The following is a 12,971-nucleotide window of genomic DNA, read 5'->3' on the forward strand; positions in this document are numbered from 1 at the left end:
TTCGAGTCAACACCCAGTCTGAGGAAGGGTCTCGACCCGAAACGTCACTCATTCCTTCTATCCAGAGATGCTGCCTGTCCCGCTGAGTTACTTCAGCATTTTGTGTCTATCATCGGTTTAAACCAGCATCTGCAGTGACTTCCGACTCATAGCCTTGTGTGTTCTCCACCACCATAAGTATAGAAAGCTAAAAGTAGCGCCTCCCTCTGCATTGTCTTCACGCACACCCTGTACACATCTTTACCCTTTGTTCCAATGCATTCTTTTAATGACAACTCTATTTTCTTACCCTGGGTCACAGTGCTACAGAGCACAATTCTGAGACTGACAGCAGAGTGCAGTTGGTCGATAGTGAATCCATGGTATGAACAAGAGGCTATTTTGAACTGTGGTTCATCAGCAGAAGGTTTTACATACGACGTTACCCAGTTTTCTTTTCCACTGAAATTATCTGATTGGTCACTCGTATGGTATAAATACAAATTATTTCTTCCATCGTTTCTAGAGTTGGAAATCCACCAACCTCTGTATAGCTCAGAATATCAACCATCCCTCGCGTAGCACCATCCTGTAACCCTATAGCCCACAGACTGAGTGGTCTGATCTACTGACTCACATCTCCTGCTCAAACCTCATTCTCCACTGTTTGACGCTCGACTAGTTCTCGACTAGTTTGACTGTCCTCCTGATTAAATTTTACTTTGTACGCCTCATTGTCACCTTCCCCTAGCTAACAATGATCTAGTCAACATTTTCCTTGATCCATGTCCCCTTTGATCTCTCTTTTTCACACTTTACCCTTCCATATCTCTCGTTTCTCTCTTCCCTGAACTCTCAGTCTGAAGAAGGGTCTCGACTCGAAACGTCACCCATTCCTTCTATCCAGAAATGCGGCCTGTCCCGCTGAGCTACTCCAGCATTGCGTGTCTATCTTCGGTGTAAACCAGCATCTGCAGTTCCTTCCTACACATGTCTATCTCCACTGTTCATTCCTCTCTTCAATAAGTTCTTGGACCTTGAAGCCACCAGCATTAATCCTCTCAGTGAAAGACAAGAGGGAGAATTGTTTCTGTCTCGATGCAGACACATTGTTTCCACAGTTATGAAAGAAAGAGGGACATGCAGACCTGGGGCAAACAGCGGTAAAACCAGCAGTCTGAGTCTGAAGAAGGGTCTCGACCCGAAACGTCACCCATTCCTTCTCTCCTGAGATGCTGCCTAACCTGCTGAGTTACTCCAGCATTTTGTGAATAAATACCTTCGATTTGTACCAGCATCTGCAGTTATTTTCCTACATAGTAAAACCAGCAAGCATCATTTACAGAGAGGGAAGTGGAAATCTAGGATTATCCTGTACCAGGAACAGTAGTCTTGGATCAAGACTTTTCCATGACTGAGATTCATGGATTTCAATTTGACCAGAGATAAAGAGTGAAGTGGAATTGTGACCTGTGGAATTGGGCTGCATACCTCACATGATCTGACTGGTGGGAGGCTGAAGGGAGACTCTAAGTCCATTTGCTTATGCTTTCGATCAGCTAGGAGAGTGCTGTCTCTTAGACAAGATGTTTTGAATTAAGTTTCTCTCCAGAGGTCCATACACAAAGTCACGGCTGGACTGCAAAGATGCTGCATTTTCAGAGTCCAGATCACAATGTCATGCAGCACAGAAACATGCTCTTCAGCCCAACTAGTCTATGCCTACCAAAATACCCATCTACGCCAGCCACATTTGCCTACTTTTGACCCATATCCCTCTAAACCTTTATATACATGTACCTGTCCAATTGTTTTAAATGTTGTTTTATCTGCCTCAACCCTTCCTCTTGCAACTTGTTCCCTATGCTGTGAGAAAAAGGTGTCCCACAGACCATTGAGACCAGGCAGCATCCTTGTAAATCGTCGCTGCATCCGTTCCAGGTTAACGGCATCTTTCCTATTGCAGGTTGAACAATACTGAACGCAATATTCCAAGTGTGGCCTCACCAGTATCTTATACAACTGCAACATTACATCCCTACTCCTGTATTAGCCCTTACTGACAAAGAGCAGCATGCCAAAAACAGTCTTCACTACCCTGTCCAACTGTGACACCATCTTGAGGAAGTTATGTACTTGCACTCCTAAGTCCCTTAGTTCTATAACATTCGGCAGAACCTTCCATTCATTGTAATAATCTTTAGCTGGTTTCAAGTTTCCAAAATGCTACACCTTGCATTCATCTGAATTAAACTCTCTATGCTATTCCTTGGCCCATTTAGCTAGCTGATCAAGATTCTGCTGTAATTCTTGATAATCTTCGCTGTCTGAAAAGGGTCTTTGGTGCTACACAAAAGAGCCATTCGCCTTTTCACATGGATAAAGAGATTAATAGCGCCATTTACAGAAGAACAGTGAGCTCTCCCTAATATTAGCCCTCAATCAGCATTATTTAGGATCACTGACCTTATTGGCATTTGTGAGAGCTTGATGTGTACAGATTGGCTGCAACATTTTCTGCATTGCTAAAGAACTGCACTTCAAAATAATGACTTAGCCATAACATATTTTGAGATTAAACAGAGAATGCCAGGAATAATAGGTCAGGCAGCCTCCATGAGGAAAGAAAACATTTTTAATTATGTTTCAAGATGTGGATATCACCGGCCAGGCCAGCATTTATTGCCTATCCCTAAATGCCCTTCATAAGAAAGTGGAGAGCCACCTTCTTGAATCACTGCAGCTCTCACAGCACTGGTGGGGGAGGATGGAGGTGGGGAGGGGAGGGTGGGGGGGTGGGGGGGGGGGGGGAGAGGTTCTACAAATTCGACCCAGCAGCAATAAACTGATGGAATATCATTCCAGGTCAACAATGCAGCTGCACGCATTTAAATATCCTGTGCAAATGTGAATAATTTATCTTCCATCAGCATTCTTGGTCTCATCCTATACATTAGGAAAGCCACTTCAAGCTGCTAATACACAGCCATCAAGTGTATGGGCTGCACTATTTCCACATCATCCCCCCTCTCCCGCTGGGCCACAGACTCTCTCACTCCCTGGTTTCTTGCCCAGGGTAGTTGAATCGAGGACCAGAGCACATAGGTTTAAGGTGAAGGGGAAAAGATTTAATAGGAATCTGAGGGGCAACTTTTTCACACAAAGGATGGTGGGTGTACGGAACAACCAGCTACCAGAGGAGGTAGTTGAAGCTCGGACTTTCCCAACATTTAAGAAATAGTTCGACAGGTACATGGATAGGACAGGTTTGTTGGGATATGGACCAAATGTGGGCAGGTGAGATTAGTGTGGGGCTAGTGAGGCTGGGAATTATTGGCTGGTGTGAGCAAGTTCGGCCAAATGGCCTGTTTCCACGCGGCATCACTCTATGACCCTATAACTCCCTTTCTCTCACTCCACCTTTCTCTCTCTCCATCCTTCCCTCTCTTCGTCTCTTCTCTCTGAGAACTGCCTAGCAGCTTTCAACTTGACCGCACACATTTGTTGTATTTAATGACAGAAAATCATCTCCCTCTCTTGTTCGTTCGATAGTTCAGTTCACAAATTGTCCGCTGATCATCAGATTGGACAGTCCCCTGGCAATAAACGAGATTGGATCATCTGTCAATGGGTCTCCAGAGTTTGAAAGGTCGTAAAGGAAACACCTGAAGCGTATCAGTGATTAGATTAGGATTTTAATGAACAGGTTAAACAACTATGCCTTTAAATCATCTGGAGCAACTTCCAGGATTTTCTACATCAGTTCCTTCGCTACATTGTAAATCATCGCATTTTGTCTGTCAAACCACAAGCTCCATACATTTTTAATTTCTACCACTGGTTGTCAATAAGCACAATCCTGAGCCTTCAATAATATTTGGTCCATATGTCCGCAGTTGGTTAGCATCCTCCACCCCTCCACATCTCCTTCTTTGCCAGCCCCTTGGGTTTGAGGATGACTTGCTCCCACTCTGGCGCTTTGGTTCTGAGGTGGCTGATGAGGCTGCGGTGGGAACCACAGATTATAAGGGGCAGGAGGTGGCTGATGAGGCAGGCGGGTGGGTCACTTGCGAAGCGGTGGGCTCCTTACACTACTGGTCCAGGGCTTCCATGTGCTGCTGTTATACATACCCAAAGTTCTCAGTGCCATCCCAAAGCTGCCCTGGGCCAGGAGATTAGGGGGATTGTTGTTTGTTGCATGTCTAGCACATCTTCATTTGGGCACATCCATCATTTTACCCTGTCTGTCTCATGAATTATTCTACAGCAGAGCTCAGAGTCTACTAGGGGATCCTGGTGGCTTGTCCAAAGGAGGCAGCTGAGTGTCACTAGGAGCTCAGCGGTGAGGATGTTGCCTGGGAGAGGATACCAGTGTTGGTTTGCTTCTCTCATCGGTCAAGTTGGAAAGTGTTGGAAGGTGCTGTTGGTGGTATCTCTCCAACACCCTGGGGTGGCTGCTGTAGGTAGTTCAGGTCTTAGAAGCACCATTAATACTGCACCACCAAAGGGCAGCAAATCCCTTGTTGATCAATAATGGGACAGCCCTCCCCTGCTGAGTATTCCCAGCATTTTCTATTTTTCTTTCTCCATGGGCGGATCTGTAACCAGAGAACACAAATTAAAGATAATCTGCAGAAAATCTAGAGGGTAAAAGAGATTTGTTCCTTTGCAGTAAGATGCTATAATGCAGAATATGTTGCTCAAGAGACAAAGGCAGGTGTGAGGATAACTTTGTAAAGGAATATATATACTTGAGGGCAAAATATTTGTGGGGTTACAGGATAAAGTTGGGGGAGATGGATTCATTTACAGCACTTCAAAAATGTTAGCATGGGTGGATCAAAAGCTTCCTTCTGCTGTCAGACTCCATGGTCTTATTCAACATCTTCCTTACACTGCCACTCCACATTTTTATTTGATTGGCCAGCATGTCAGTGGGCAATATTTATCTGTTTTCCAGCATGATGGCCATAGTGGGATCCTGCTGTGCTGCACGTGTCTGTTGTGGTTCCTGCAGTACGTCAGTGAATACACTTCCACGTTTAAATGTGTGTAAAGTGCTTTGGGATGTCCTGAGATCATGAGATGTCAGTGGAATTGCAGGTTCTTCCGTTCTATCCTAATGTTTCTGCTCCCCCTCCTCCTCTGTGTATTCCTGTACTAAGGAGCCTGTCTCTTTCATTTCTCTTTCACCTTTATCACCAGTCTGTATTCTTCTGCTTCTGGTTGGCACTGCCTCCCCTCCACTGCCAACTGGGCCAATTCAAAGTCCCTATCCATCTGTTCCTGAGAGCTTGTAGACTTTACATCTGACAGATTATTTTAATTTAAATTTTAAGCAGCCTTGGTAACATCTTGAGTGATATTTGACTGACTTTACCATTTGTTCAGTTGCTTGTAGCAAATTGGGATCATCTATAAAACCAAACCTTGTATTTTGTTTTACTGCTGTGTGGTCCAAATTTAACAACTAATCTCTATTCATAATCTCTTCCCTCCAAGAGCAAAAAAATCACTTTATATGGCACCAATAGACACAGTTAAATGTTCCTGATCATTCAAGTAAAAGAGTACAAAAAATAGGTTTCTTCAAATACTAACCAGCATGTTTGACAGGTTCTGTTTTGAATGTCTGATAGTATTCGAGAATACAGGCAGGATGATAGAGTGGTGTAGCTAGTGGAGCTACCATCTCATAGCTCTTTGTGAACTGGGTTCAATACTCACCTCCTGTGCAGTCTGTATGAAGTTTGCACGTTCTCTCTTTAATTGTGTAAATGTGCTTTAGGTGCTCTGGTTTCCTCCCACATCCCAAAGACGTAGTTTGCTTGGTTAAATGACTGCTGTAAATCAGCCTCCTCATATTAGTGATCAATAGAATCTGGGAGGAGTTGATGAGAACGTGAAAAGAAGAATCTTGATCAGTTGGGTGGTTGGGTTGAGGAATGGTTGATGGAATTTAATACAGAGAAATGTGAGGTGTTGCATTTTGGGAAGACTAACATGAGCAGGACTGACACAGTGAATGGCAGGGCTCTGGGTAGCGATATATAGCAGAGCGATCTTGGAGCGCAGGTATATAGTTGATTGCAATGGCATCACAGTTAGATAGCTTTTGGCTCATTTGCCTTTATCGGTAAGAGTATTGAATATAGAGGTTGGGAGGGCATGTTGCACTTATGTAAGATGTCAGTGAGGCGGTACTTATAGTATTGTGTTCAGTTCAGGGCACCATGTTATTGGCAAGATGTTGTCAAGCTGGAAGATTTACGAGGATGTTGCCAGGACTCGAGGGTCTGAGCTATAGGGAGAGGTTGAGCAGGTTAGAATCGGACGATTGTAATTTGTTGCCTGATGGCAGACTCAATGAAAGAATCTATTTTTGTGCTGTATGACTTCATGTCTCAAGTATACCAGAACTATGGGATTTTTATCTAGATGCAGTGAGGTGCATGGGTATATTCAACAGCCATTCTCTCTTGGTGTCCCGGTACTTTTTCCAGAATCGGTCAAAGATTGCAAGAGTATGCCACATTCATAAAAGTCTCTGGAAATCACTGCTATCAATCACAAGTGATCAATACCTCCATATGTAGAGAATAGATACTGTGCACAGAACAGACCTCTATCTGATTTTCTATAGTTTCTCAAAATTAACTTGATCCAACTTTATAAAACGTGGTAAGCAGCATCTGCAGTTCCTTGTTTTTATTCTTCATAAAACATCGGTCAGACCTCAGCTAGAGTACTTTGTGCAGGTCCAGTCATTATCGTATTTGAAGGATGTGGTAATGCAGGAGAGGGTGCAATGGAGAATCACCAGCATGCTGCCTATGGTGGAGTGTTTCAGTTACGGGGAGACTGGAAAAGCAGGGTCTGTTTTCTCTGGAGTGGAAGTGAGGGATGTTAATTAATGGGGAGGGATATATATCATTATGAGAGGTAGAGATATGGTAAACCGCAGAAAACCTTTTCCCCAAATCAATAGATAAAATTAGGGGGCATAGATTTAGAGTAAGGTGCAGGAGAGAAAGGAGAGCTCTCTGTGGGGTCATTTTCACCCACAGAGTGATTTCCTGGCGTGCACTGTCTAAGACAGTGGTGGAAGCAGACGCACTGACTGCATTTGAGATATGTCTGGACAAGCATGTGAGTTGCCCAGTTATAAAAGGCAATGGGCCAAGGGATGAGAGAAGGGATTAATACACATGGCTTCCCAGTGATCGGCATGGACATGGTGGGCCGAATGGGCTGTAACCATGCTGTCTGTCCCGATGACTCAATCATAAACCAACCTGGTTTCACCACATGAATGACAATTCGAATAACACCCCTGGCTGTCAGAAAACATCCCAAATAGTTGAATCAATATCCTACAGGGCTGAACCAAATTATCTGAAAATCCATTCAACAGAAATACAGATAAAGTACCATCTCCACGTACTGTTATTCTTTTACCAATATTTTCAAATTTTAGACATTTCCCCCACAAAGCCAAAACTTTGATTGCTTATAACACCTTTAAAATAGCAATACATCAAATGGATTTTACAGGAGATTATCAAACAAGACTTTGCATGGAGACTTTAGGACAGAAAACTAAAATAGATAAAGGTTTTACAGATTTTTTAAAAGAGCAGAGGAAGGTGGAGTTCATGGAGCAGACAGCTCAAGGTCATGGCTGCTGTCAGGGGTGCCATTGGAACCAGTAGAAGTTGGAATTGCTCCTGCAGAGTTTGAGGCACAGAAGGAGCTTGGAGGTAAGGAGTCTGAAGGCTATTGTGGGGTTTGAATGCAAGGATACAAATTTACAATTATAATGCAATTTAAAATTTCGACATTAGCTAATAATACAACTGCGATCCATTGCATGCATGAGTGGTTCCCAACTTCTGTAAAGTGAGTATGGTTCAGCCTTCTCACCAGCAAGAAGAGATTCACGTTCTCTACCCGAGAATGTCCTTTCACACCCTACAAATCTCAACCCAGTCATCCTCGCTCTGCTCCACTTCAAGGAACTCAAGGCCTGATACGTAAAGTGTCAACATACATTGATGCTGCAGCTGAGGGTTGCATTCGCAGGATGTCAGGGCTGAATGTAGGAATTAGGTGCAGTGAAAGCATTTCAGAGAGAGTCACAGATGTTTGCCAATCAAGCAATTAGTCACACTCATATGCTTCAATGACAATAGCGTAGGTTTCTCCCATTTCCATGTAGTGAATCCCACTTAAACTGGGCACTGTAAGCAGGAATATAGGTACTACACTGCATTGAAGTGCCTAAAGATTAGTGTGAATAACAATAAAATCTGGATCTTGCTTGACTCTAGGCAAAAAGTTCATCTAAACATGCATTCATGATTATGTAATAGCCTTACAACACAATTTGTAATCAGCTTCCCATTTACAAGTCCTCATTTTGTGCATACATTACTGCCTGCAATCTGAGCAGTTTATGAATATGCATGTGTGCTCTGATTAAATATACATACTCATCTCATCAAACTGTATCCGAGTTCTTTCCTCAGAGCCTCACCAGCGCATACATTGGATCAATGAAATCCAGCCTTTCAGCGGTTATGAACAAGCATTCTGGTCATGTTCCTGTCTTGATTTGTTCTATTACACCTGACTATACACTTGTGAAACCACTCACTTTCTTTTTAACAAAATCATAATGTGATCCTTTTGAATACATTCTGACCAACTTAAAGAGGTTTTCCCTGCAATCGGATGCATCAATAAAACCGGACGCTTTGAAACAAATGGATCAGGTTAATGAATGATTTAGAAGTCATTAAATGTTATCAGATTTATCCTCATTTGGCTGGGATATCTGAGAACAAGTGTGTCTCCAAAGCACCTCAATTCAGGCACATTTAACGTAACATCCCAAGTAAACTCTTGCATTCAGATTCTTATAGCACAGGATGTGGCCGTCCATCCCAATGTATTCATCTGGCTATTTGAAGCAGCGATTCAAATAGCTTTTCTACTCAATCTTTACTGCAGTAAATTCCACCATTGGCCCAGTCACACAGACCCCCCCATTGAGATTAAACTTCCCCACTCACCTCTGACTCCTCTGTTACCTCTTCCTGTTCTATTTTTCTTTGAAACATCTTTGGGTTGCTTTGATCCGCAGTGACCTGTTTTTTTGCTGAAGTTACAACAGGATGCACTGCCTCCCCCTGCAATTCCCCCACTGGTCAGCAGCCAATGCTGATTGCGCCATTTAATGCCCCATATCCTGTTGGTGGTTGAAAATCAAAAAATAAACTCCAGGTGCTGGAAATGTGAAAAAGAGCAGAAAATGCTGGAAACATCCAGCAGGTCAGGCAACACCTGTGGAGAGAGAAACAAAGTTAATGTTGCAGGTTGGAGACCTTTCTTCAGAATCGGGTGGGCATTTCCTATCTGGTCAGCTGCATCACACACTAAGCACCAGCAACCAAAGTCCAATTGCATCCAGTCATCAGGATCTCAGGATCAATAGACTCCTTCCTTCTCTGTCTGCCTTTCCTCAGTGGGTGTTGTTCTGGTCTCTGAAACTGAAAGTCACAGATCCTCCATGCTTCGACATGTGCGCTCATCAACATGGACTAAATCAACGAGGAAGAGTTTGACCTCTTAGTTGACCCCACAACAGTATTTCAAAGGAAAGTGGGTGAGTTGTCCTGAAGCTCCAACCAACCATTATCCCTCAGCCAAAGTCACTAAAAGCATTTGCTGGTCTTTACCTCATTACTGATAATAGTGAGATATTAAATGATAACATTTAATGACTTCATTTGGTGTTTCCAGCAGGTGCTGGAAACACCAAATTAAAACAGAAAATGCTGGAAGGTCAGGTAGCATCTGGAGAGAGAGAGAGAGAGAGAGAGAGAGAGAGAGAGAGAGAGAGAGAGAGAGAGAGAGAGAGAGAGAGAGAGAGAGAGAGAGAGACACAGACAGACAGACAGACAGACAGAGAGAGAGAGAGAGAGAGAGAGAGAGAGAGAGAGAGAGAGAGAGAGAGAGAGAGAGAGAGAGAGAGAGAGAGAGAGTTAATGATTAATGCCAAAGATCCTTCATCAAAACACCATTGACACTGTTTTTCTCCCAAATTGACCTAATCTGCTGAATGATTTCTGGTTTTGTTGTTCGTTTTTTCCCCGGGAGCTTGCTGTGTGTGAATTGGCTGTGTGATATTTCCAAACATCACAGTGTTGCACTTCAAAAGCACTTCAATGATTGTGAGAGCCATGGGACATCCTGAAATTATGAATATAAATGCAAATTCTTACTTTGTTTCTTGCAAGCCACAGACAAATCCAAACTTTTTTTGAGTTATCTTATCTCTTTAGTCTCAGAGGGGTGTTCTGTACTGGAGCATTAGCTCCTCATTTAATATCTCACTATATAAGACATTTAAAAAGTGATAGAGTGTGTCCCCACAGACAATATCTGCCAGTAACAGAGTCCTTCTTCTCCGGCATTGTTGATACTTGTGTCGGGTAGATTCTCATGGGGACAGCTCTACAGCTCCCAGGGCCTGGACTAAGATTGCAATTTCAGCTTTGATTCAGTGTTACATCTCATTACCATCTTCATTCACACGTTGCAAAGCAACGGCTGTAAGGGATGGATGCACCAGTGTTTGCAAATTAAAGCAAGGTCATGGCTGTATTTATATCTGCATTCACCCAGTATTTTAGAAATTCATTGCATCTTCTGGAGGCACTATTCCTTTCTCTCCTCAATGTGTTGACTGATGGACAAGTCCACGCAGTACAAACAACCCTCCAATGATTTATCTTTATACATTGACCTAGTGGATGTCAACAGACACGTTGCCCAAGTTGTGTAAAAGGTAGGGGGAGTCTTATCTTATTCCCGCAAACAAGACGCCTGGTGGGGTATTGATCAGCAACAATATCCTTAGCATAATCGAAAAACCACATCCACCTCCCTGTCCTTGGTCCAGGACCAGTAAACCAATTCCTTAGCCCAATCTCACAGAGAATTAAGAGCTCTAATCTCTCCCAACAACTGACTACTTGTCCCAATCTGACAATTCCACGCAGTACTGAGGACTACCACATTGTTGGAGTTTCCACCCTTGTCTTCTTCCTGGGCTGCATGTGGGTTCAAGGGTGATTTGCTTCCACTCTGGTTCTGTGGGTTCTAAGGTGGCCAAAGAGGGCTACGTGGGATCGGCAGACTGTGCAACAGATGGAGCAGCAGGTGCCTGACGGGGTGGACATGAGAAAGTTTATGAGATGGTCTGTTCCTTCCACTCATTACACTGGGCATGGTACATGGACTCAAGGTCCTCTTTCTCTACTTCGAGCACTCCTGGGTCAGACGAATCAGTGAGGATGTCATTATTTTCAAGAAGCCTTTTCACACATCCTTCAGTCTTTTCTTTGGTCCACTGGGTAATCTCTTCCTGTGCCAGAGCTCGGAATAGTGATCCATTTCCGTGTAGTGATGCAATCGGCCCATGCAACAATATGCAAATGAGCGAAACAATATGCAAATGAGTGCAACAATATGCAAATGAGTGAAATCAGGACCTCAGTGCAGGGGGCATGGATGCTGATATAAGTTTGTTTATTTTCCCGGTAGAGTTTGAGAAATTTGCAGAGGCAGCCTTTGGTGGTATCTTTCAAGTACATTGAGGCGTCTGCTTTAGGTAGTCTAGGTCTCAGAAGCAAGTCAGAGGCAGTGATCATTATTGGAGACACAAGAGACTACAGATGCTGGAATCTTGAGCAAAACATGAACTGATGTAGGAGCTCAACAGGTCAGGCAACATCTGCCAGAGGTAAATATACAGACAACATATAGGGTCATGACCCTTTTTCAAACACGCACATATTCAAGTGGCTTTTGCCGATATCAGAAAATCCTTCACAAGGGCGAACCCTCAGAAATGATCCAGCCCTAATGGTGTACTTGGCCAGTAACAGACATGACTGCCATCGTGACATGACTGCCATACAGATTTTGAGAATCTGCATGGACCAGCTGGCCAGAATTCTCGCAGACATTTTTAACCTTTCATTCATATAGTCCAAATTCCTCACCTGCTTTAGAAGAACATCCATAATCCAAGTTGACATACCTCAATCTCTAGCAACTGATGGCAGTCATGTCTGTTGTGATGAAGTGCTTTGAGAGGTTGGTTATGATGCATACCAACTGCTGCCAATTCCCTCCTTAGTAAGAAGGACTTGGACCCACTACCATTCGCCTCCACCACAAAAGACCAACAGGGGTTGTGCTCTTGGTGGCTCGCCACTCAGCACTGGACCATTTGGATAAGAACACATACTTCTTTTTTCCACCATTCTTCCCCCAACTACAATCAACCTGAAGAAGAGTACTGACTGTCCATTTCCCTTCACAAATGCTGTCTGACCCACTGAGCTCCGCCAGCACTTTGTTTTTTCGTTCAAGAACACTATGTCAGGCTGCTGCTCATCGATTGTTTGGTGTTCAACAACCCTACCTCAGCACCAAACTACTATGACTTTGTATAGGTTGCCTTATAAACTTCAGCTTGCACTATTATCATTTGGTATAATAAAACTGATTATTTATAGTAATATTTTTTATTGTATATTTGTTTGTTGTGTTGCTTTGTTAATGTGCCTAGATTGTTGAAAAAATTTAAAATCTCATAGTTCTGTTCCCAATACAAATAACAATTAAACACTCTTGTCTTGACGCATGATGACTGAGGCTGGAGTGACCTTGGCTCAGGAGTGCAGGGATCTCTATTACTCAGTAGACCATAGGCTTTCTGCCAGGGCTGAGGTACCGTTCTTCAAACCATCTATTCCTCAGTTATTTAGCACTGGTGCACGGAAGGCAGTGGTGAATTCCAGAATCTTGACATGGAGGTGTAGTTGCACAGTGATGGCAGGTTGGGAAAGGATGTTTGTTTGTGTGGATGTGAGACCCAATTTCTCATATGCTTCAGTGAACAAATCAATAATGGCTCG

This window comes from Rhinoraja longicauda, unplaced genomic scaffold, assembly GCF_053455715.1.
Source record: "Rhinoraja longicauda isolate Sanriku21f unplaced genomic scaffold, sRhiLon1.1 Scf000218, whole genome shotgun sequence".
Classification (NCBI taxonomy): Eukaryota; Metazoa; Chordata; class Chondrichthyes; order Rajiformes; family Arhynchobatidae; genus Rhinoraja; species Rhinoraja longicauda.